Here is a 26,742-nt window from a genome sequence, read left to right on the forward strand (position 1 = left end):
CAGACATGTATTTAGGCTTTTAGGGGTAAGGTCCAAACTTATTATATCGTCTACATATACTAAATGTGTTTCACTATACTGCCAATTGACCCTCCGTCTGTGATAGGAAAACTAGGAGATCTGAAATATATAGCAAAAAAAGTATCATGGCACCCTTGTTTTTAACCATTTTGGATTGATATTTTCGCTGAAAGGCCCGATCTCCACTTAGTAGTACTCTACACCAGGTAGAGAAGTGGAGTGCAATGACTAAATCTAACAGGGTGAATGTTTTGCCAATGTGCAAAATTCCATCCATCATCTTGTGTGTTTTTCTGTTTGCCCTATGTGGGAAGAGTATGCCCAGACGTGGGTCCCATGCTCACTACGCCACTGGAGTCCAGCTATCCTGGCTGAAGAGGGGTGAAACCCCGAAACCAGTCCTAGGATGCTTGATTCTGGTCCAGGGAAGACATGGCTTGGCAGTTCGGGCTGGACTGTTCCCATGAGGCACAGGGTCAAGACTGATTTGCATATGGCCATGTCTGAACTGGGGTGGCGTGGTGAGCAAAATAACGATGGATTAAACTCAGATCTGTGACTGGAGGTGAATGTTTTGCCAATGTGCAACATTCCGTCCATCATCTTGTGTGTTTTGCTAAATTTAAGAGGGTGCCTGGCATACCCAGCCTCAAGAGCTTCCTTCACAACAAAGATTGATCCACTTTATGAAATACTGTGGAGAAATCTATAAAGGCTGCACAGTTCACACCTCCTTTTACCATTACATATTTCTCACTGGAGTGTGGCTATATTATCAATCATTCCATGATTTCTCCAGAACCCCGTACGCTCCACTAGCAGGATATTGTTATCTTCAGCCTACTCGCTTATCTGAGTAAGCATTTTGTAAAAACTTTGCCCACCGCATCTAGAAGGGCTATCTGTTGGTAACTCTCTGGCGATTTTCAATCTCCTTTCTTAAATAGCAGGACTTTGATACTTTCTGTCTAGGAGGGGGGACTCTCCTATTCTTAAAGTAACTTTTAAAAACTGGGAACATATTTTGCTCCAAAGGGATGCTTCTTGTTTTATAGCAGAGATTAGGACTTCATCTGGTGCCATTGTGGCGGAAGTGCACACCCCTCAAATAGCCAGCTCATTTGCTTTCACTGAGGGAGGGTAATGAGTATGTATGCCCATTTCTAGTTTGGAGAATTCAACCACCTCTCCATTTGATGCATACAAGTTGTTAAGGAAGTCAATCCAGCTATCTTCCTCAATAGCCAAGGGAAGTGATTTAACTCTTGACCCACAGCCCTACCCTTCTAAAGTCCATAAGGACCTAATCTGTTCCTTAACCAATGCCTCTCTCATATCTAACCATAGGCAGTCACTTTCCTCTCTTTTCAGGCGGGCCTTTAGGCTGCTCCTTTCTCTTTTTAATTGCGACACCCTAGAGTACCTTTCAGGAGAATAAAGCACATATTGTTTTCTGACTAGGGCATTCAATTCTGTATTCAATGAGAGAATTGGGAGGGGATAGGTTTTAAGTTACTCTTGGATGATTTTCAATTAGTACTTACTATTAGCTGCTTCATAAACATTGTGAAACTTTTCAATTCATCCCCCACTCGGACATCTAGATTTTCAAGTGTAGGTCCTAATGTACCCTTTTATTCAGTAATCATCCTATGGTCCCACTGTGTTCTTCTTGTTGTTTTTTTTTTTTAAGCAAATTTAGATGAGTACCCATCAAATCTCAAGGAACAGGCAGGAGGCATACTGAAGCCTAGGGAGAAGATCAGCAAACTATGATCACTAATGGGAGCATCCACTAGCTTTAAGTCACCTAATAAAAAAAAGAAGTGCAGCTGACCACCACATAATCTAAAATTGCACCATCCCCTGAGGATTTACGTGTGTATTGTGCAGGGGAGTCAGAGGTAGTCTCATATTTGCATATAATACAAATATTACTTTTCAATTGACCAACTAGGAGTGACCCTCTCTTATCAGTTCTTATATTTGTTGGTAAAGCAATGGGGGGATTTTCAGGGCCTCCTTATTTTTCAGCATCACATAATTGATTCACGGCATGATTAGATATTTTTCACTTTAGATCCCCTACCAAGATTATTGGGGAACCTGATCCTTTTCCAATGATTTTTTGATAAGGGAAGAAAACCTTATACAGACGTGCATCATAAGATGCATTAAGACAAAGTAAGCATTTACTAATAAAAGAGGTGATGCACCCTGCTCACCATCAGGATGGAACAGACTTTCTGCCATGAATAAATCAGAGGGATCTCAGTAACAATCATACTTCCTCTTGAATCTATTGGGCAGGAGAAATGCTATTCCTCCCTTAGTGTGTTCTGCTCCTAGAGGCCCTAGCTTTACAGTCAAGAGTGAAATAGTCTTTACACTGGAGCTCCCTATCACCATGTCTCCTGGAGGCAAATTATGATAATTGTAGCTTCCCCCTACTATTCTTTATTCCTGCTGCATTCCAGTAGACAACCTTTACCTAATTGCTAATATAGCGATTTCTTAATTTTGCGTAAGCATTTAAGAAATCGCAAATTGCGATTTCTTAAATGATATGTAAAAAGCACCCAAGTTGTGCGAATTATCCTTAAGAAATCGCAAATTACCACCAACTTCCAGTTGGTGGTAATTTGCGATTTCCTTTCAAAATGCACTTTTTTTAATTTTACGAAGTGCCACGTGGCGCTCATACATGCCCTTAGGGCATGTATGTGCGCCATATGCACACACATGCTCATTTCAGGGGTGCATCAGGGTGTCATCATGACACCCTTGCACCTTTGAAATTATTCTCAAATAGAGATTAGCAAATTGCGATTCGCTATTTGAGAATTACTTCCCATTCATTCCTATGGGTCTCCTGGCCCATAGAAATGAATAGGCAGGTATTCCTTAATTGCAATTTCGCAATTTGCTAATCGCAATTAAGGAATTTTAAGAAATCGCAAAAAATGTGCAATTTTTTAAATACATCCCGTTTTGCAATTCTCAAATAGCGATTCTTTAAAAATCGCTATTTGAGAATCGCAAATGGTGATGTTGATACATATGCCCCCAGGCAACCAATTCCATCCTCTGCACTTTGGTCAGAGATTATTGTGGGTTCCTTATATGCCACCCGTCTACCATTTTTTCTGAGATGGACGTGCAGACCCTGGGCATCAGCCATCAGATCACCACTAGAAGGCAAAGGGGGGTCAATTCCCTACCCGGCTTTCTACTCTGGTTTCGATGTGTGCTTTCTTCCAGTCCACAACCTCTCTGTCAACACAGGAAAGACATCAATACCTCTACGTTGCAAGCTTTCAGAATTTTGTAATATTGATTTTCCAATAATTTTTTATTAAAAGGTCACCTGAGATTTGGATCGTACCACTGTATTTAGTAAAGAGACCAAGTTAATTGCTCTGCTTTGAATTAGATTTAAAGTCTCAATGTACATGAAACAGGCCAGTAAAGTAGACCTACTCAATATAAAATCAGAGTCAAAGATTGACACCACTCATAACCACCATCTATACCCCTCCCTCACCTCCATTATTCTCCTTCTCCAGCATTGAGTATTGTCACATTAGCCTCAGGATGTGTCCTCAAAGCATTGGGCTGAGCCAGGTTGTTCTATAGGTGGCCTCTATAAGAATTTCTGTCTTTCCCTACTTCTGCAGACATCACCTCCCTTTCTAGGTAACTTTGTCTGCCATCATACACCAGTCCATGTCACATTTACAGGCATCCAGCCCTGGGGGTTGCTCGACTCCCCATGCCTTCACTATGTTCCATTACGCCACTGCCAGGCCCAGAGTCAGCCAGGTTTGTGCCGATAGGCCTGCATCTGTGAGACAATTGTTTTTTAGGTGATTGGGGTGTAGGCCCTGTTCAAGCAACAGACAAAATCCCTTGTAGGGTGAACCACAAATACTCATTAAATTAACCTGTGCTTATCCCTGGCTATCTTGGCACAAAAAAGCAGTCAGGCTTAACTTAGAGGGGATGTGGAAAGTATTGAGGCAGCACACAAACAACAATAAAGTGCAAATCACAAAACAAGAAAAATTCCAAATCAGTTTAGAAAAATAGAATACATTTTAATACATTATTTGACACCAAAATTACAAACATCCCATCGGTCAAACTGGAGTTATGAATTTTTAAAGTTTTTAGTAAAAACAAGCACCTAAAAGATCATAGCGCCAAACACAGACATTTAGTCACACAAAATCAAGCCAAAGTTGAAAATATGACTGACTACGATGGAGCGCAGTTCAGATACAGGAAATGGATTGGGCCCAGTCAGCGCTTACTTTCGGAAGAAATTCTGAGAAAAAGTGTCTGAGAAGGTAAAGTTCCGCAGGGCACGGATGAGGAGGTTTCCAAGGAGGGAGCATCATCGTCGGACTGCCTTGGGTCAAGGTCGTGGAAAAGATTTCTATGTTTGGACTTAGTCTCCAAAATGGAAGTCGAAAATCTCCAGTGGGACGAGACAGAAGACTGTAGATTAAGACAGTTTCACGAGGCCAGATGCCTCTTTGGCGAAGAACCACTGAAAAGGATTTGCTGCTGTGGATAAGAACGTAGAGGGAGAATCTGCAAAGTCAATCTGACTGGCGATGCACCTCGAGCAGTTAGGTTGGTCCCGGTCTCCTCCCAGTTCACAGAGCAGATTTGGCCATAGAGCACCTTTAGCACCACATCCAAGGGTCCAGGACTTGTGGAACACCTCTTGGGGGTTAAGGACTCGCTCAGGTTCGGACCAAGGGCAGGTTAAAGATGGTGGGAGCCTTTTGTGTCCTGTGGCTCTGAACAGGAGGCCAGGAAACTATCCCTTGGAGTCACTTTGGTAAACCTGGGTTCAGCTGAAAATGAAGCGCTCATCAGCAGGACGGGCCTCTAAGGGGTCAAGGTAGGGTCCAGACAGAAAAACAGTTCTTCCAGGTGCAGCTGTAGTCAGCAGGACACAGCAGCAGGCAGTCCTCTGAGGGTGCTTCCGCAGGTCCAGTAGTGGGTCCTATTTTTATAAGGGGTTGGCAAAGAATTGTGCTCCGCCGGTGCTCCGCCGGCGGAGTTCGGGGAGTTTGCTCACTATGCACAAGTGACGTGGAGCAGAGTCTTTTTTCTCAAGCGGCTCAACAACTGTATGTTAGCTAGCGCTTGTGTGAAAAAATAACATGGCGAGGTTACTCAACGCGGGCGGTCAGGGCAGGTCACGAACCCTCGCATTGAGAAATCTGCCATTCGAGTTGAGGAAGCTGTTGCCTGAGTAGAGTGTCTATTTGAGCGACAGAAAGCAGCAGCACCCTCAGGCACAATGCATAGTGCCATTTGCGTTGATTTTACAGTGCAGGACAAACGCCTGGTGCTAAAAATCAGTGCGAACGATACCTCAGATCAAATTGCTACCTTCCCATTCGGAAATTATTAAATGTAGAAGGAATTCCCAATGTTATCCTATGGGAGGGGTAGGCCTCTCTGTAGAGAAAAACAAATGTAGGAGTTCTTTACTACCAGGACATGTAACACTTTATAAGTAAACGTCCAACCTGTTAATTACAGAGCACCCTGCTCAATGGGCTACCTAGGGACTACTTTAGAGCTAACAAATATAGTAAGAGGGGAGGTTATGGCTTTGCAAGGGGTTTAACAGGTAGACGTTTCCTGCAATTCCCTATGAGCGATGGGTGAAGCCATGGTTTTCACCTGGAAAGCAAGGCAGTGGGCAGGGCTACTTTCCCTACCTGAGCCAGGGTAGCATCAAACCGTGGAGGAGTCTGGGCTCCTGTGGGGTGACCAGCTCCCATAATCTAGTGTATGAGGCGGGTGACGCTATGGATTTCATCTGGGAAGCCGGGCTCCAAGCACTGGACAGGGCCACCTTCCCTACCTGGGTCAGAGTGGTGTTGCACCAGAGAAGAGTCTGAAGCTCTGGTGGGCTGAACAGCTCCTGCACTTCCCCTGTTGGAAGACTGGTCCCCGCAGGCCGGTTGTGCCAGCTGCGGGCAGAACATCCTACCCTGTCCAGGGCAGGTTGAAACCCCAGTGCAAGGGTTTGACAGTTTTCAAGATGTCCACCAGTTAGCTTGTCACCTTCAAGTGGGCACAAACGTCACCAGTGACGTTACATTTTCAAGGCCAATCTAGCCAATGGACTAGCATGGATGTGCTAACTCAGTGAACCACGCCACCAACCGATCCTTCCTAATTTGAATTACACCCAGGCCTAGTAAAGATGAACAAGCGTCGGAGCTCACTCCTACTACCATGTCTGTTATTCTCAGTGCTGCAAAGCTGTTTCAAACACACATGCACATTGTGAATATGACGGTTGGGCCCACATTTTCACATTGTGTGTGTGTGTGTGTGAGAGAGATGGAGGAGAGTGAGTGAGAGAGAGAGAGAGAGAGAGAGAGAGAGAGAGAGAGAGAGAGAGTTTCAAAGCTAATGAAAGGTATGCCTGCTCTAAATCTCGATGGTTTTACCAGTATTCAGGTTAAACAAGTCTTACCCTGAGTACTGGCAGGATATTGAACCTGCCTCAGGGCCTGTACCTTCTCTCTCCACTAACTGAGCCACACAAAAGATCAGCTAACATTACCCGCACCTCTCCCTATTCTTGGCATTGTCTTGTCTGCCTTGCTCTGCCGCTGGCTTAACCCTGGGCCGTGCTAGTGTGAGTACTGAAAATAAGTTCTCCTGTCCCATAAAAACAGTGCTTAAAGCTTCCTTAAACCAGGCTTAGTGTCACACCATAAAGTCAGGTAGTCACATTAAAGGCTGGCCAAGCTAGTCCAAACCTTCCACGCAGTGGTCATTTTCTGCAGAAATTAAGCCCAGCAATACCCTAGAGGCCTCTGCTATACATGCAATAGTGATTGGGGGCAAGGAATCAAAGAATTGTATGGCGTGTGCCTGAATGCAAGTCTAGTTGTTTATGAAAGCCTGTATCTGTGAATGTGTGTGTGTGTGGCACCACTATTGATCTCTTTGTTTTGAGGCGGCAAGACTGTGTAACCTAAGAGACGTGTTTGATGCCTGGTCTTGTTGAATGGTCTAACTCGTAGGGCAGCTCTGTAATCTATGTCCAGAGATGATGAGATTTTAGAAAATGTTCATTTAAAAATCTTGCACCTTCTGAGTACATTCCCATTCGTTTTAGGAGTCTGAGAATCTAATTCGATAAGGCAAAATGGAAAAATGAAAGGAAGAAGATAAAAATATTTAAGGAAGATGCTATATCCATTTCGAAACTTGATTTTACGCCATGACACATCGTATGCACAGATATTTGGACTCCCTGTAAACCAATATAATCTAGACAGCATTTTAAGGAAAAATGGACTGTCTAGGGATGATTAAGCTTGCTTGCATAGAGTGAAAGAACATTGGATATTCCGTGAGCGTTTATTGATAACCGTCTAAAACCTATTGTTTTTCAGAATATTTATTTGCGAATTGAACTTTAAATTGTACGTTTTGAATAGTGTTTTCAAATTTAACTCAGAGTGAAAGTCTTCCCCTTCATGCTTCCTTTGCTCACTTGCTTCAATTAGGGAGGCAATTTATGACCTGCCATTGATATTCATGAGTGCCGCATCTTCCACTCATGTGGTTAAAACCCCTATATAATTACCATAACTGGCATTCTTGTAGAGCATGATTATGACTATAGTGAACAGGAATGTCGAACCTTAGTTGAGGTGTGATACTTATTATGCTGCTGACGTCTGGTTGCAGCTGCATCACAATGAATGGCATGTTATATAACATGCAACTGGACTATGTTATTCGTGCACCGGATGCAAATCTCCTGTGGGTGGTCACTATTTGCAATATCGTGCGACCTTGCAGCTTTCTGGGTGCCCTTAACTGTCATTGAGATCAGTGAGGTTCTCTATCTGATACTCGTTTCTGGTTGTGTTTAATTCACTGTTTGTGTTTCATTGTATTATGGCCACTTATAAAGAATTGCTTGGTGTGCTGTTGTGGGAGTTATTTTATGATTGACTATGCGAACAGCCTCTATTTGGGTCTTCCTGAGTATTTGCTCAGAAGGCTACAGATTATTCAGAACGCGGCGGCAAGGCTTGTTCGGAATGTGCCATCGCGTCACCACATTACCCCTCATTTGCGTGGTCTACATTGGTTGCCTGTGAAAAGAAGAATAGATTATAAAGCACTCACCATGGCCCACAGAGCAATGAATGACACTGGTCCGCAGTATTTGAGGCAGAGACTTCAAAAATATAATAAGAATAGAGTACTCAGATCGAATGACCAGAAACTTCTGGTTATCCCACGGTTCGCGAAGGCCAAGACTGGTGGCCGGGCCTTTTCGGTCAATACCGCGACACTCTGGAACTCTATGCCTGAACATTTGAGGAAAACCAATTAAGAATCCATGTTTAAGAAAGCTTTAAAAACATGGCTCTTCGGTCTTCCCTAATGCACCCCGTCTTCTTGATTTCTTTCCATAGGTCAATTGCACTACTAGCGCCGGGACATTTCCGCTGGAGGTAGCCGTGCGCTTTAACAAGCTGTAATAATAATAATTATAATTATAATTGTATGCAGATATAAATGTGAATCTATTGCAAGGGAAACACTGAGTCATTGAGAAATACATTTTTCTAGCTTTAACTCAACTAGGGCTCAACCCCTTCGTAGAAAGATGGCTGCTGCTTTCTCATCAGGGGCATATCAACAACAACCGGCGATAATTATCGATGAGCGCATTTAGCGCTCGGATAATTATCGCCGGCTAGCGCCGATTTTTATCGCTGAGATAGCGTGCTATTAGCAACGCTTATCTCATCAGCGATAAAAATCCTAGCGCTAACTGGCTAACGTGAGATTATCGCTGGAAACCCAGCGATAATCTCACGTTAGCTAGTTGATAGGGACTCACAAACTTAGCCATGATATCCTCCTTTCATAGGATATCATGGCTAAGTCAGTCCTGAAGCAGGTGTTAGGAAAGTAGCGATAACAGGTGTTATTGCTACTTTTCCTGACGCTATGCTTCATAGCGTGGGGCTTGTTGATAGGAGAAATGTCGCTTAGCGACATTTCTCCTATAATGTCAGGTCAGGAACACCCACTTTGCATCTCATTGGAGATGCAAAGCTGGGCGTTAGACATCCCCACGCTAAAGCAAGGTTTCGCGCGTTAGAGTGGCCTTGCTAATATAGCGATAAAATTATCGCCGAAAACGGCAGCTAAAGCGGCGATAATTTTTTATCGCCTTGTTGTAAATATGCCCCCATGTCTTTAGATTCTCTCATTCCACACACACACAGAAAAATGTGTATTGCTTGTTCTGTATTAATATGCTGTTTTCCAAGACCTCTGTAAGAAGCCTTTGCTGTATAAATTTCTCTTCCTGTGTGCACCCTGTAGCCGGAACATCTATGAGTCTTTCCATTGTTTTGTAACACATTTGCTTTGACATAACCGATGAGAAGGTGCAAATCAATATTCATATAGTGGGCTAGTGTTGTTTATATTACATTTTATATTTCTGGATATTAAATTGCGAATTGCTAATGAAAGGATACATTTGGTCATTCAATGCTGACTGTGCAGTTTCTTCATCGATTTCTATGATGAAATTCATTATTTAAAAAAACCTAAATATGGGGGAGATACAGATCAGTTTGGTGTCTACTAGTTAATCTGCCCGAATCTCTTGTTTTGCTGCATATTTTACTTTTAGGCTGTTTTCTGATTTTGATCATTATTGCATTTATTTGTATTGCTTAGAGCCTTAATGGCAATTTATTTCCTGTCATATGATTGGTTTACTGAACAATATTTTGCATTCTGTATTGAGCGCTTAATAATTTTTTCATAACCCTTCATGATTTTCTCTAAATTACTAATCTCGAACTCCCTTTTTGAGGCGATCCTTTTTTCGCATTGGCTGTATTTTTGCAATGTTGTTTGAATCATATCTGTAGGGGCACACTGCCTCATTTATTCTCATCTATTCTCGAGGTCAACACCGTCCTTGACCCCACAATGTCCTCGACCTCACAATCTGGACGTCACTATATACAGATTATGCAAGTGAAAGAGTCAGCACATTCACACTGTTAACCATGTACTTGTGTCCAATCCAGTCCTACTGAGAGATTTTGCTCGTAGTTTGTTTAATCAATTTTAACCAAATCATGAAAATTACTATTTTTTCCCAATAATATTGCAGAGTATCAGGTAAGGACATTTATGTTATGTGGCAACCAATTGCAACAGCTGCTTCATGTGCCTCCTGTGTGGGCAGGAATTGCAAAACGCCGAGGAGTCGAGTCGGGCGGATTGACCCCCTTACAAGGTACGAGATGTGCTGGGTTTGACACGTACATGCCCTGGAGAACTTTGAGTGACTATCATATCACGTCACCACACCCGGCAATCAACCTTGACTTATACATGAAGACGATAAGGTTAATATACAAGGAGCATATTGCTAAAAGACAAACTAAGGAGTGAAACTTAAAACATCATCTATCTAATGACATTTTGGAAATTACAAATGCCCTGAAGAAGTTCTGTTCGCAGAACGAAACGCGTTGGCTGTGGCTTTTCTACAAAAGAGAGAAAAAAAACAATAAAGAAGACATCTCAATCATCTTATTAAAATGGACTGGTTGTAAATTGAGTTAACTGTAGGAAAATTGGAATGTGGTGCAACTTTAATATAAGTTCATAGATATATAATTGACCCTGGGGGATAAGGGTGGTGCCTTTGGACAGAGGGCATTTTTGAAGTTTGCACACAACATTACTCTACTTCTGTTAAAAACATTTGGTATACTTTCTGAGGTTGGTGCCTATGGCAGGCTAGTTGGTCCACTGTCCAGTCCATGTCCTGTGTGGATCTACTCTGGATTACATGGTGCTGGGCCACAATATTTACTTTTCTGTAGATATGTGTCAGTGTTATGTCCTCTGGATTAGTTGCCATTCTCCCTAACACTTCTGTGCTCAACTTCTAGTTCCATTTGGGTTGTTGGTGGGTGTGTCCACTGGTCTTACTTGATTTGTGCATGCATGTAAGATGTTCCATACCCATGTGCACTCCTTTGGTTTGAAACATGCAACCGTAATCTAGAGGACTATTTTCTCCCTGCCCACCCACATTTGGATGAATGATTGTGTAAAACAATAAGTGCTAAAACTGAATCATATTTTCAGGGAAACAATTGACTTGCTATAATACACATCGATTAAGTTAGCTGTCTATTTTCTATTGCTATTTAGTTCAGATACAGTCCCTATTTAAGATGAAAAGTTTTTAGCGTCTCCCTCACACAAACATTACATTATTTTTTCCATTTGTAGCATTATCCATCTTTTTTGGGCAACATTGAGACGTTAGGACTTTTTCTCTACTCCACAATTCTTAATCAGCAGTTTTATAGTCAGAAGCTTTTACACAGCCTGCAGCAGCGACCTCTTCCCCCTTTCCCTGGCTCCTAACAGTATAAAAAGGTAATTGGGTAAGCAATTTCTAGATATTTCCCAGCTGTTGTTCCTATATCATTATGCTGTGTAATTTCTTTTGGACATTAAAACCAGATGTTCAAGAGGTTTCTTCTTTTCCCACAGTCTCCTCAACATCCGTACAGATGTTTGTACATGTCTTCATCTTGACTAGAGTGTAGCACCAGCTGTGCATGCTTCGTCCTCACTGGATTGCAGTCTTATTTATAGAAAATCTTTATGTTATCTCCAGGTTGGCTGTGAGTTCAAATTAGGGATTTTCTCTTACTATCTGTCTTTCCTTCCTGGTTCTTTTCAGAGTCTTTACTATACTTGAGCACATGGCATATCAAGCCAGACTTCAGTCACTTGTACAATTGGAATATAGGTCTATAAGAGACCATCATGCTGTAATGCACATGTATTATTTGCCCAATGACTCAGTTGCTCCTGCAGATCACAATCCTTCATTTAGCCGTCAAACCATGTTATGTGCCACCCCTTGCACATTTCTCCACTCTGCACTACTACTAAGGTTCCTCGATCCAGGTATGTATGTCTAAGAGGTAGAGTCATTGCAGTGATAGCCCCCAAAGTATGAAATAGCTTACCTGCCTATCTTTGTAGCATCTCTTAATATGTATATTTTCACACAGGTATACGGAAACCCTTAAGGAACTTCATACCTTGAATTACACTCCGTGCCACATGCTCATTCCTATCGCTCCCTCTAGAAGAAGAAAGATTCTCTAGAAGAACGTGCACTGTGCAAGTCTTTCATTCGTTCTCTTTTCTTTCTGCATCATCCATTATTCCACCTAATGAAACATATCACAATTTGGGCTGGCATGAAGAGTGGGTTTCTGAGTATAAGAGGAAACGGTGCAGGAGAGCTGGTCACTACACCCTTATGTGACACTCAGAAGGATATGTCAGAAAAGACCCCAGAAATTGGGTCGAGGTCAGGAACCAGATTAGTATTATTTTAGGAGTCACATTAAACCTGATAGTGGCGGTTTCAAAATGTCTTGTTCTATGAAGACCGATCTCTTCCAGTCTCATCAGCACTGCAGTCTACCAGGATCTCTACCTGAAAGGCTTTGTAGTTATTCTATACATCTGGGTGTGCTATTCTCCCCCTCTTTCTGGTAGGTATGAGAACATGTGTGTTCGATGAAGCCTTTTACTTTCCAAATCAACCTTAGCACAAGCTTCTGCACATCTCATTACTTGGGTTAGGACCTTCATTGATAGAAGTAAAGAAGGCAAGATAAAATAATTTATATCTCAGCTAGATTTCCTAAACAGAATATAATGCTCTTTCCGATAATTTTATTTGACTTACCAGTTGTTTGTAGCACTGCTGCACGAAGTGGTATTAGTGCACTTCAAGTATACACAATCATGTGCACTTTAATTGGTTAAACACATGGTCTAACCTGCAGTTAAGAAATAGGTAATTTAGATCTAGATGTGAAATGGGTGACAAGATAGGTACTATTGTGGAAAGCAATTCGATTTCAAAACCTGTGGGTTTGGAGGGATGGTTGATTCAGGTTATGATAGCTGGAAGAGAAAGTGTATTTAATAATAGGTTGAAATGATTAGTTTTTTTAATCTCTTTCTGAAAGACAGAAGGGTAGATTAGGTTCTAAATTGTGCAGTGAGTGAGTTCCAGACATTGGTTTCTGTGAAAAATTGTCTTTAGGCTTGAGTCTTCATTGACCGCCGAATATCATAAGCAGCCTGGCTATGGAGGATAGTTTAGATAGATGGCTTTGTAGGACAAAAAAGTGAATTTTAAATTTTACATTTGATCCTTGCAAAGCCGTCGAGTTATTTTAGAATCAAAGAGGTGTGATCAATTACATTTAGTAAAAGACTCATTTGGATTTGATTGATGGCATTAGAAGTAGAGGGATTCCAGACAGATTAGCGTTCTAAAGTCAAGGGGGCATATTATCAAGGGGCCGCGATAAAATTATTGCCGCTTTAGCGTCCGTTTTCTGGCAAAAAGCGGCGATAATTTTATCGCACTATCATCAAGGACAAGCTATTGCTTGATTGCTTGACTTAGCGCCCGTTTTTCACACGCCTCGCCTCGCCTCTAGGTTGGAGTAACCAGAAATATCCATCACTGTAGACACAATATATCTTCAGGATGACAGAGGTGGACCTGTAGTAGCGCCTGAGCCTTGCAGGCGATTTGAGCTTCTGTGAAGGTGTGCTCACAAACTCAGATTTGTGTAGTATGAATAATGACCCTGATGGTTATACTGCTGTGAAGAAGTATTTTTGTGAAATCTGGCGGTTATTAGAAGCATGGAGGAAGGAAATGTGTATCATATCACATAGGATCAATGTTTTGTAAACTTTATCCAAAGGTATTAGAACATTTTACATGAGCACCAGTTACATTATACAAGGTCACATTCGTTTTTTAGGCATGGGGTAATTACATGATTTGCCCAGAATCACACGATATTGAGGCAAGACCAACACTCAAACCTGGTTCCCCAGTTCCAAAGTCAGAAGCTCTGACAGTAATGCCACATCACTTTACTATCATGTTATACTGTAAAACGCTCATTTACTGGGTATAGAGGTGGGAACATTGTTGTATTAAACTGTTCATTTATATGAATATCTCAGTGCCAACTGTTGCTTGAAGTGCTCTACGAAATCAAGGCATTGTTATGATAATGATAACTTTTAGCACTCATAGAAGCAGTTCATTTATAAGATTATTATAAAAGAGTTCAGTACGTGTCTGTGTCCCCAGCATAGTTCTGCCCTTTGAACTCTATCAGCACTCGTGCTCAATAAAGCTTCATGTTTTTGGAGTTCCTTACTCAAGCTTGAGCCGGAAGCAGAGGCGGATTGTCTTGTTATTTCTCGCTGCGCTTTTTAAAAACGTTTTACTCTTTTTAAAAATAAATAACTTACTTGCACTGTCTTAATCCTGCTTATTTGCACCTCAGCACCATGTATATTTGTTATTAGTATTCTCGCGGCCCTCGTACATACCTCTGTGTAGGAAGGGTATTCTTTTTGCGATCCTAAAGGCACTGAGAGCCCGCCGTACTTAGGCGCGGCCGCCATCTTGGGTGAGGGTAGGGTTGCAGGCCAGCCTCTCCATACCCCCACCGGAAGAGGGATTTAATGCGCAACGGCGCGAGCGCGCAGACGACTGCCGGACACTCCTGAGGCTTGAGCCGGGAGCAGAGGCGGTTTACCTTGTTATTTCTCGCTGCGCTTTTAAAAAACTTTTTACTCTTTTTAAAAATAAATAACTTACTTGCACTGTCTTAATCCTGCTTGTTTGCACCTCAGCACCATGTATATTTGTTATTAGTATTCTCACGTCCCTCATACATACCTCTGTGTTGGGAGGGTATTCTTTTTGCGATCCTAAAGGCACTGAGAGCCCGCTGTACTTAGGCGCGGCCGCCATCTTGAGTGAGGGTAGGGTTGCGGGCCAGCCTCTCCATACCCCCACCGGAAGACGGATTTAATGCGTGATGGTGCGAGCGCGCCGGGGGCGTGCCGAAGGCAAGCCCGTCTGCGCCCGTCTGCGCCAGAACGGGCCCAGGGGCCAGGACCCATACACTCCCTATCCAGGGTACGATTACATATACCAGTGCTCAGCTTCATCAGCTTAATAGGGCACCGATTGCTAAATGTTTCTATCAGATGCGGTGCGACAAACCTGGGAAAAACTGTTCATGCTGTTCATTTATCCTGTCTCCCCTCATTTCTCCTCCCACTGCTTGCACAGCACACTATAAAATGTTTCTACTTAATTGTAGATCTATGGTTAAACACTGTATGGAGATTTCAATGTTGTTACAGGATCTTAACCCTGATGTCATATTTCTAACTGAAACTTGGCTTAATTCCAACTCAGACCCAGATATTGTGGAGACCCCCCCCTCAGGGATACATAATACAAAGGGTGGACAGGGCTAGAGGTAAAGGTGGAGGCATCGCAATTATTCTCAAAGACTGTTTTTCCTGTCGTTTACTAGGGGACCCCCTTACAGACTGTGAGAACATGCATTTCTCCATTGAATTTTCCCCCTTACTGTCAGTTTCTGGCATTTTGATTTATCGCCCTCCTGGAGCAGAAGGCTCCTTTTGTAAAGGGCTGGTAGAGACAGCGATAAACTTAGCCAGCATGTCTGCTAATTTTACCCTCTCAGGTGATTTTAACCTACACTTTGATGACCCTACAGCACTCACAGCGGGCGAACTGGCAGCAGATCTTGCAACCCCGCAGCTTTCTCAAAAGGTCTCCAAGGCTACGCACATGAAAGGGCATCGCCTTGACTCTGTGTTCTCCAATTTGAAGAACCTTACAGGAGATGATCTCATCCCGGTTCCTTGGTCCAACCATTTTCTTATTCCTCTCTCCTGGTGCCCAGTGAACCCTACTCCACAAGTTCAATCTTTATTGATCTTGAATAGACCCTGGTCTAAGCTTAACCCTGATAATTGGATTCAGGTATTGGCGAAGACCAGACCCATACCCGTTCCCTGCCCCATTGCAGCGGATACAAATTTCTGCAGCTGGATTGAAGATTTGTTGGATCAGGTCTTACCCAAATCCCTGATGAAGAAAAAAAACAGCACTCATAAAGCTCCTTGGTTTCTGCGGAATTACGAGCCCTTAAACAATGCTGTAACGTTCTTGAAAGGAGGTGGAGAAGGGATTTCTCCGACAGTAAGAAGATTGAATATAGGAAAGCTATCAGCAAATATAGAGCAGGAATAAAGAACGCACAAGCTTTGTTCTATGAAGAGTGGATTCATGAGGCCTCTAATTCCTCGAGAGAAACCTTTACGATTATTAAAAAACTCATGAAAATTCCCGCTCCCTCTATCGTTCCTGATTTGTCAGGGAAACGCTGTAGCAAAATGGCAGAATTCTTCAGCGCTAAAATTTATAACATAGTGCAATCCATGCCCTATGCTGAGACCATATGTGATGATAAAGGTGTCCTCCCCCCTGATCAGACGCTGGACTCCTTTCCCCCTCTGCCTTCAGAATTGCTTCTGACACTTTTCTCTCAGGATAAAAGTGGCTCCCCCAGAGACCCGGCCCCTATGAACATTTTGGTTAAGGGAACACCTATTATCGCTCCTATTGCTGCAGAGGTGATTAATTCATCACTTTATACAGGTCTAGTGCCCCCGAAATGGAAAAGGGTTATGGTGAAACCACTGCTGAAAAACCCAATTTAGATCCTGAAGAGCTATGTAACTACCGCCCTATTTCCCTTCTCCCGGGAATCGCCAAAATCGCAGAGAAATATGTGAACTCTACTCTCTCCACGTTTTTGGAATTGCATGGGGCTCTACATCCCTCTCAGACAGGATTCCGCCCATGACAGGGCATGGAGAATGCCCTGGTGGCTGTGGTGGAAGAGGGTAGAAAGATTGAAGACGCTGGAGGCTCGGCAGCAATCATTCTTCTCGACCTAAGCGCTGCATTCGATACGGTAAACCATCCGATTCTGATACACCGTCTCAAAAAAGTTGGAATTGGTGGCTTGGCCCTGTAATGGCTCTGCTCTTTCTTAGAGGACCGAGTTTTCCAGGTCTTTGAGGGAGACATGAGCTCGCCACCCCAACCTCTGCTATGTGGTGTCCCTCAAGGATCGTCGCTAAGCCCTACCCTGTTTAAAATATACATGGCCCCCCTGGCAGCTATTATAGCGCCATTCGGAATTCAAATGGTAACATATGCCAACGATACCCAATTAGTTGTGGCCCTCAACCAAATGACTCATCAGACCAAGGCCCTCTTCTTCTATCCGAGGTCTTTAAGTGGATGACGGCCTCCCAGCTGAAGCTAAATGGAGATAAGACAGAGATTATGATTCTGGGCAACCCCCCCCCCATCTATATTGGAGTCCTCATGGGCAGTATGTATGGGCCCCCTTCCTGTTTTCAAAACTGAAATAAAGAGCTTAGGCATGTGGCGCTTGACCAGGATCTGTCGTTCGAAGTGCAGGTTAGGAAAACAGTGGCCATCTGTTTTGACCTGCTCAGAATGACAAGGAAAGTGCAGCCTCTCCTCCCCCCTTTGGCCAAGAAAATCCTGATCCAGTCCCTGATACTTTCTAGGATTGATTATGGTAATGCCCTTTTTCTGGGCGCTCCAGCGTTAGTGATGACTAAACTCCAAAAAATTCAAAACTGTGCAGCCAGACTGCTCTCAGGCGCACCCAATCGTTCTTCTGACAAACCTTCTATTCGCTCACTGCACTGGCTGCCGGTGAAGGAGAGGGTAAACTTCAAAGCCCTCTGCATTGTGCACAAAACCCTTCAAGGGTATGGCCCCCCTCTCCTGGCACCCTTAACTCGGCCTTACAAAGCCAACAGGAATCTCCACTCTAATGATCTTCACTTGGTTTCAATCCCGAAAATTAAAAGGACCCGAAGCGGAGGTCGCTTCTTTTCCTTTAATGCAGCCAAACTTTGGAATGCCTTGCCTCTCCATCTGCAAAGTGAGCCTAACCACCTGGCCTTCCGAAGACAATTGAAAACTCTCCTGTTCCCCTAATCTTTCTCATCCTGTCCATGCAGTTAACCCAGCGCTGGGAAGCCTCCGGGTAGCCATGGCATTTATAAATGTACCTTTCATTTCATTTCATTTAATTTCAAGTGGTCACTTGGGCTGAAGCACCCTGGCACAGTCACTTATTGCCAAGAAGACTCCAGCAGGCTCATGGCCTCAGGCTGTGTTACCTTTGTTACAGCAAACTCTGATGCTGCTGCTTGGATAAGAGCAGGGCACTCACCTTCTCAGACTACTGTCCACATTTCTTTTAATCTTATTTTATTTAAGGGTAAATATGAAAGATTTTTTTTTGCTATCATCATTTGCCTACAGTGTGTGTTTTTCTAATGCCAGACACATCCACATTGCGTGCAAAGAGGATGACTATAAGAGAATCGCTGCAATAAAAAGAATTTGCTTTGTGGGGGATGCTGGTTGTTGAAAATTGCTCTTTCTATAGGGTCACCCCCACACATTTTGCCTTCCTCCTCTTCTTTTTGTTGAATTTGTTCTTGTTGGCTCTAGGACTCTGGGCACTTGACCACTGCTACCCAGGTCTGAGGCCATGTGCTCTCTGCTTAAACATGGTTAAATTGGCTTATCCAACGTTGGCATATTTAATTTACTTATAAGTCCCTAGAAAAGTGCACTACATGTTCCCAGGGCCTGTAAAGTGAATGCTACTAGTGGGCCTGCAGCACTAATTGTGCCACCCTTGAAGTTGCCCTGCCGCGGCGAAGGGGTTAAACATGTCTCAGGCCTGCCATTGGAGAGCCTTTGTGTGCAGTTTTAAACTGCCATTTCGATCTGGCAAGTTAGCCCGTTTGTCATGCCCAAACCATCCTTTTTTTTTTTTTTTTTTTTTTTTAAAATTTTTATTGAACAATAATTCGGTTACAAGCACGGGCCTACAACCACCAGGGCCGGCCGCTAGCATCCTTTTTAATACTTATCTCAACCTTAAGGAAGGCTTTGGACAGCCCTAGGGCAGCTAGCAGTGTATTTAAAAAGTTATACATGGCCTTTACAGTTTCACATGTCCTGGTAGTGAAATACTTTTAGATGTGTTGTTTAGTACTGCAAGGAGGCTCATCTTTTCCATAGGATAATGTTGGGGTTACCATATTACATTTTATTAGTGTAATTTCCAATTCGGAAGAGATGGGACCCCCAAGTTTGGTGTCTCTGGAATCCCAAATTAAAATCACAATGTATGGTGAAGTCGGATTTTAAATTGCAATTCTGAAAAAGCCACTTTTAGAAATTAGGCCTTTTTCATGTGGTGCGTTCTGCCTGTCTCTGAATACATGTCTAGGGTGGGTGGAAGCAGGGCTTTGTGCATTTCCTCTAGACAGCTCCACAAAGGTAGCTTAGATGTGACTTGATGTGCCATCCACATCCTGATGGACTATCCTGGGCAGGCTGGGAGGGAGGAGTTGGACAGAGCCTTACACTTACAGTTCAATAGACAGTGTCCTATCCCCTCATGGAGGACTGCTTAGCCCCCTGTAGGGAGTCTGGAGCCAGGGCAGGAAAGGCAGGGACTCTGTGCACTTCAAAGGCATCTCTTTGAAGTGTTCCAAACTTCAAAGGCCCAACTGGATATAAGTATAGGCCTCAGGCACCACTATTTCAGAACACTTCTGGACCTGTGGATACTATGCCATGAATAAGGAGTGCTGTACTGCTGAATGGACTGCCACTGTGGTGGACAGCTACTCTGCTGGACTCCTGCTCTGCTGTTCTGACCTTCTTGTCTGAGAGTGAGAAAAACCGGACCTGCATCTCTTCAAACCAGAGTTACTCAAAGGACTTGATGGTTTGCCTCCTTTTTTGAAGTCTCAGGGACACCAAAGAATTCCAACTCACCCTGCTACAGCACCTTAACTCTGCCATCGGTGAGTCTTGCAAGTGATACCCACCCAGTCCTGGACCCTTGGAAGTAAACCTCTGCCAACCAGAAACCCAATTTCTAACACTGGTATTCAGAGTGAAGCATATATATGTAAAATAAAGAAGTGCCTCAATCCAAGCTTGAGTAGTTAATGGACACTAATAAATCAATATTCAGTACATGGTCCATGCTCCATCAAAGGAAAAGAAGAAGAAAGTGAAACTGAGCTGCTGATCAATGAAAAGGAGGGAAATGAGATTGTCGAAGGAACACACCAATGGTAAGTAATGTGTAGGCTACAAGCCCCATTTTAAGGTTTAGTTTTTACACAAACAACAGTTCATCATAAGCAACAGTGTATGTGTTGTCTCAGTCAAGAATTAAAAATAGAGAATAATTTAATATATATAATGACACCAAAACAACAAGAATAAGGGGAACCGGATGTATACATTTTTAAAGTTTTACATAAAAATAGCCCCAAAAAGTGTTAACTGACATCTGCAGATATCTGGTTATGCTTCACCTTGATCTAAGAAGAATATAAGGCTGACTGTGATGGAGCACAGGTCAGATACAGAAATCAGGTTTGGCCAGGTTGAAAGTTTATCTTCGGAGCCAGTCTCCAAAATGGATATCAAAAATTTGAGCACAGGCAGAGGGATGTGACCAAGAAGGGCTCCACAAGGTGGATAGCCATCAGATAAGGTCACAGTGAAGCTGTGGACTTGTAGCAAGAGAACTCTAAGTTAGAGAAATGCAAAATGTACACCTAAGAAAGGTCCCTCAGCACCCAGGTTCTTTTGGTGCATTCTCCTGGTGAAGATTTCTACATTCTGACTTAGTAACTTTTTGAAGCTCCAGTTCCTCCAGTAGAACAAGGCTGCTTGTGGCAGCTGCACAGAGCTCCATGAGGCCAGATACCTTCTTCGTGAAGTCCCGCTGCAATCAATTTCCTGCTGTGGAAACCTACAAGCATGAGCATCCTGAATCCTTGGGCCAGCAGCAAGATACCTTGGTCACATTGACCTGGGAAGCTTGTCCTGGTCCTCTTGAGGTATTTGTAGCCAGAATTATGTAAGTACTAGGGTTTTCAGTATGTTAGAATGAGTACACTTTGAAACTTCCAAGAGTCAAAGTTCCTCAGGAACAGCAATTGGGGGTCATGACTAGTTCTAGCATAAGCCAACAGTAAGGTACAGGACAGGTCCAGCTGGAACTAGTTAGCTCATCTCTTCAGGAAAAGGGCTTCTTGCAAAGTGTGCCTGTAGCTTAGCAGGAGGTCAGCCAACTGGCTCTTTCAGTCCATATCTTTCTGCTGGGTACAAGTGGGAGCAGGCCCAGCCTTTAAGGCCACCTCAAAGGTCTCAACACCAGGAGAAAGGTCCAGTGATGTCTGGATAAGGTGCCCAGCTGTGCGACATTTATGACTGGCACTAGCTTGTGAGTTGTGGTGACACCTGGACCATTACTACTCAATAGGTAAAAGGTTTCCAGGGATAACTCTGCTCATTTTAGCAGTGGTTTATGTGTGCCCTTTTGCAAACAACCCCACCGAGCCCCTCACTGCCCAAATTCAAGTTGGCAAAACTCTACTCTCTTTCTGGAAAGCCTTTGTGCCCACCCCGGAGGTGTGGCCAGGGAAATGAGCAACTCCTCATATGTAGTTACTTCAAACAACTTCTGAGGGCCGCTGTTCTCCCATTGGGAGTGCTGCCTGCCTGGGGGAACAAACTAGGGCCAAGACCATGTGTTAATTAATCTTTTCTGGTGACAGGGTAGGCCTCTTTGAACTTCATCATCTTGCTGGGCACAGTCAAGCTAGTCATCCTGCCAGAGGAGCAGAAATACTTCCCTGAGCTCAAGGTCTTTCTCCTGCTCTGGGAGCAGTTTTCACACTTCTTCAAACAGCTTTTCAACTGCCAGGTTGCTGTTGGAGTAAATGGGCCTCCACAGGATTCAGGCAGGGAAAATGTAACTTTAAAAGTGCCTTTTCCTTAACAGTTACCACAAATTCAAATTGACCATTAAATTAGATTGGAAACATCTATTAAAATGAATCTTTGAATTATATTTATAGCTGTTTCCTAACCAACATTTCCATTATTAAATGTAATAATGTAATCCATTACTTTCCTGTGGCACAAATAGCATTGCTAATGTGAAGATAGCTTTTGAGGCTTTTTCACTGTTAGAATAGGTGGATTTATTTATTTATTTTATTGGATGAGTTTTATATAGTGCTGGCAAGACCCGGAGGTATCAGAGCACTTTACATGAGGTTCCACAATGTTACAAAATTACATCAGTTACAAGTTACATCAGTCACTAGTAAAATATTTAAGGGCATAGAAGACGATATAAATGGAGCGTAGACGGGTAAGTGGGTAGGGTAAAGGGACAGGAGGGAGATACGACGGAGAGACAAAGGAAAATCTGCCCAAAGTCCAGCTGGGTAGGTGACAGCTGAGTGGGAAGACCACAGCCCAACTCCTCTATAGCTATCAGGTAGCTCCACTGGGCGTTAGCCAGATAGCTAGGTCTCAACTGAAAAACATTCAAAGAATATAGAAAACATGATAGCTGGAGTGTAGAAGGGTAGGGGGATAGGGTAAGGGGTTGGGTGGAAGGACAACGGAGAGACAAAGGAAAGTCCGTCCAAAGTACGGCTGGGTAGGTGACGGCCGAGGGGAAGTCCACAACCCATCTCCTCTTTAGCTAACAGGTAGCTCCACCAGCAACTGCCAAATAGCTAGGTCTCTATGGTCGGAGGTAATTTCAAATATTCAATGTCCTGATGGGTACGCCAGGTGGGGGATAGGTTCGAGTTCTGGCTGATGTCCGGTTTTTGCCCCAGAGTAGTAGCACAACGTGGTAGCGACCACTGTGGCAGACATCTTGGCGTTATAAGGCCATAACTCTGAATTGAGAGTGCTAAGAACTGAGTCACAGGTGCAATTTTGGGGACAGGCACTGCTCTCATAAAGAGCGCCGTGGAGAAGAAGTCAGACACACAAACAGCAGTGTCTTGTAGTTGAGTGAGCCAAGCGCGCTGGGATCCACATATGATGTGGGTTGTGTGTCTTCTGCAGGGCGGGTGCCATGTTATGTGTCAGCTCTGCGGGGCCTCCGGATGCAGTTGTTCCCTTTCCTTTTGGTTGTCCCACTTGGCTCATAGGTGTGCTTCTACATCAGATTGCGCAGGTGTAAGTGGAGTACCCAGGTAGACACGGCTCTTATCATGCACTGTATTGGAGAACATCCGGCGCCATCTTAAAGTCAGGCACAGGGTCAGGCAGCTCCCTCCTGGCCCTCCAAAACCTCTGTCGTGCCCCTGTTTCCAGCAGGTACCCTTCTAGCAGTCGGGCTCCTTGTTGTGGCCACTAAAGAGGTAACTCTTCTAGCCTGCTGCGGTAGGGGAATATCGTAGTGCAATGGGGGGGAGGGGAAGCAGTCGCTTTCTTCCCGGGCTCGAGGGGGTCAAATTAGTCACGGAAGTTTTTCTGCGATGCCCACTGTCATCAGGGCTCAGTCGCTCGTTCCGCCGGTATGTTCGGGCGATTTGTGCACTCCACTTCACCGGGGGGCACCATCAACTCCGGTCCCGCATCCCAGAGGAGGCCGCCATTTTGCTGCAGTCGAGGAGCAGTCCGTGATATCCGGGTGTAACATTACATGTCTGCAATTCCTACTTTTTAAAGCCACCTTGCCTTCGGGGTTACAAGGCCTACTTAGGGGTGCCTTAGTAGTATTTGAAAGGAAGGCTTAGGCCTTGAACTTCTGGGTTTTTTAGATACTATTATGGGTCGATCTCTCATTTCAAATGGCATGTTAGCCCCAATTTAACGTCTTTGTTGCTGTAATGATTATATAATCAAACACAGAAAGTACCTTTTGATTATATGCTGATTTAGGATAATTGCTGTGCTTTACAATGAATCTTAAAAATGTTTTTACATGAGCTTAATAATGATTATGAAATTCAAGCATTTGAGAATGTATGACCTTTTCTGAATTTTGAGTTCCAGTCTATTGATGGCGTGTTGTATGTGGTTACCGAAAAGCAATGTGAATCTAAAAAGGATGCGATTGTTTTAGTCAAAAATCAAGAGATCCGATACAAGTTTCACAACTGTTCAACAATGTTGTTTCACTCAATAATGTTTGTTTTGGAGAGGATAATTAGACTTGTTCTAGTATGAAAAAAAAAAAAAACACAATGTGAGCTTCCAAGTTGAAAGTCCCTTTGTAGACAAACATCGTGTGTCTTCGTCTTAACCCAAACGTCTTGGAGGTTTTCACAATTGCCATTCATATTTGATTTTTCAGCGCTGCATAATAAATACAGAGGCTTTGTACTATATGATTCAAAGCATACTAGACACTAGAAAGATATTTGACTAAAAGGTTTTGTAAATGTCAGCATTTCAAGTGAACAACGACTGCGGCACCTTTTGTGTGAGAACAGCCATTATAATAACCTCAAAGATGCTATTCGATTACCATCTAATTAAAATTGGCATTTACTTTCTTATGAAGATGTTCCGTGTATAGAGGGCATAAAAAATACTTTATATGACCACAAACTTAGCAATTGTTTGGAGCTCTATTTAGATGTTGAAATGGTGATGAAGGCTCTGTGAGCACGCGCCAGGGTGCGCTAATTGCTTGCTGTGTGGTAAATGGCAGAGCAGTGTTCTTTTATCCTCTTGCCCTCTTCCAATCACGAAACGACTACATTTGTAGTGCTTCTTCGTAGTGGAAGCTATTTCAAAAGTTGCATTTTTTTTAAGTGTATCAGTTTTGAAAAACATTCGTAAACATGCAGTTAATGAATATATGTGTTAATTGAATGTCGAAGTGTGACTCCATTTTCTGAAATTTAGACTACATTCATAAAAGAGCCACATTTATTTGCACTGTTAGGTTCTGATTACCTCATTCACAAGCAAGGGGCTTGTAAATAAGGGATAGAATTAGATCGCTGAGTACGTGAAGTCATAGACATCACAATCAGTCTTAATGTCAGGCTGGAATTCAGGCACTACGAAGTTAAGAATTGACTGGCTTTTGTCCGGAGATGTCGAGCAAGAAAGCAGTGGACATTATGCCTTTCAGATTGTCACACATGGTGTTTCCTGTGGAAGCAAGTGAAGCAGAAACTCGTTACGAAATAAAGGAATATGGCACCTAAAAGGAGAAAGATGCTCTGACAAGGTATGAGATTTGTGGGCCTCAAAGCTACATGGATTAGACCACATACCGGCATCTCTGAAATGGACTTTCATGTTTTCAGTTATACAAAGTAGCAATGTTTTTATTGTTTGACTGAGCAAGTGCATTGTAGTATTGACTCTGGTGCAGGTGAAAGAGTACCATTGAGTGTGCACTGGATGTGTGAAAGGCTGATATACTGATTCTAATGAAGCACATCCTGTTTCAAGCTGGTAAAAGTAATGGACTCAGAATGTTATACATTCCTATGAGGATATCAACTTTTAGTGTATCTGGCCCTATTGGAAGAGTCCTGTGGCTCCTACTGGTGAGTTTAGGAGAGACCGCAGGACACATTGCCGTAAATGTAAGGTGTCTTTTATCAGCAGGGACACCACGAGGGCTCTATTGAGTGGCATCTACCAATAAAAACATGTTTGTACTAATTATACATTTGGTTTCAATAAACCTCCCGAAACCTATAAGTTTACTTTCTTTTGGTCGCAGCATGTGGTTTGTGTTTTTATGCTTAGGTCAAAACAATAGCAGTGTGTCTCAGTGATATTAAAGGACAGGCTCTGAGAGACGATCTGACACTCAATAGTCACATGGCAATACATATTAGCAAGTCGACTGTTTAGCATGCAAAGCTGCTTATATGAGTGTGTATTGAACTTCCACATGCCTTCAGTACCTGACAGTTAGCAAGGCAATGGAAAATTGAGCACCCAAGCTAATTGGAGGACACGGTGGTATGCCAGATTAAGCCATGAACAAATTCAGACAGAATTTAAACATACAACTGCATGTGTCAAAGCATTCACAGGGATATTGGTCTAGAAAATGTACACTAGTGGGAAATGAAGAGTCCTGCACAATACACTTTATTTTAATAGCAAATTCAGGAAGCTCAATACATCAGGTCCAGCAAATGATTACCTTGCTAGAGAAAGGAGGAAAATAAAACTATTAAACAGGATCCACAACGTTGCCATCCAGATAGCCATGACATGCACCTCACACATAAAGAATTAGACCTTATCTTCAATGCCCAATTCTGGCTGCCGGTGCCACAGTTTATTTTAAATGATTATGTAGTTAAAATGGATTCTCTACCTTTCCCAAGGTCCTAAAATACTAGTGCTGTGAGGCAATGATATGTAGCATTTGTTAGGTGTTGGGGCTTTCCTCTGGTATCCTTCATGGGTCCACCAAAAGTAAATGTCCTAGCTATGCCCCACATGAGGGTAATCAATACTTGCCACCAAATTCTGTGCAGATACCTTGGTAATTAGAACCCAATATTTCAACAACCACTGTTGTGTATACTAACCCTTCGGCTTAGCTTTAAAAGGTTTGCTTCCAAACCCACCGGTGTCATGAGTCAACTTAGTTCAATGCACCAGCGATTGAATGTGAAAAAAACAGGCTGTTGTAGGACCACACAACCACACTTTATTCATAGTTAAAGCGGTGTCCATGTTTTTAGGTTAGTAACAGTCCCTAAACAGGGATCCAGAGAGGCAGTGGTAATGTAGAAGCCCAATTTCATTGTTTACAA

This window comes from Triturus cristatus, chromosome 2_2 (genome assembly GCF_964204655.1).
Source record: "Triturus cristatus chromosome 2_2, aTriCri1.1, whole genome shotgun sequence".
Classification (NCBI taxonomy): Eukaryota; Metazoa; Chordata; class Amphibia; order Caudata; family Salamandridae; genus Triturus; species Triturus cristatus.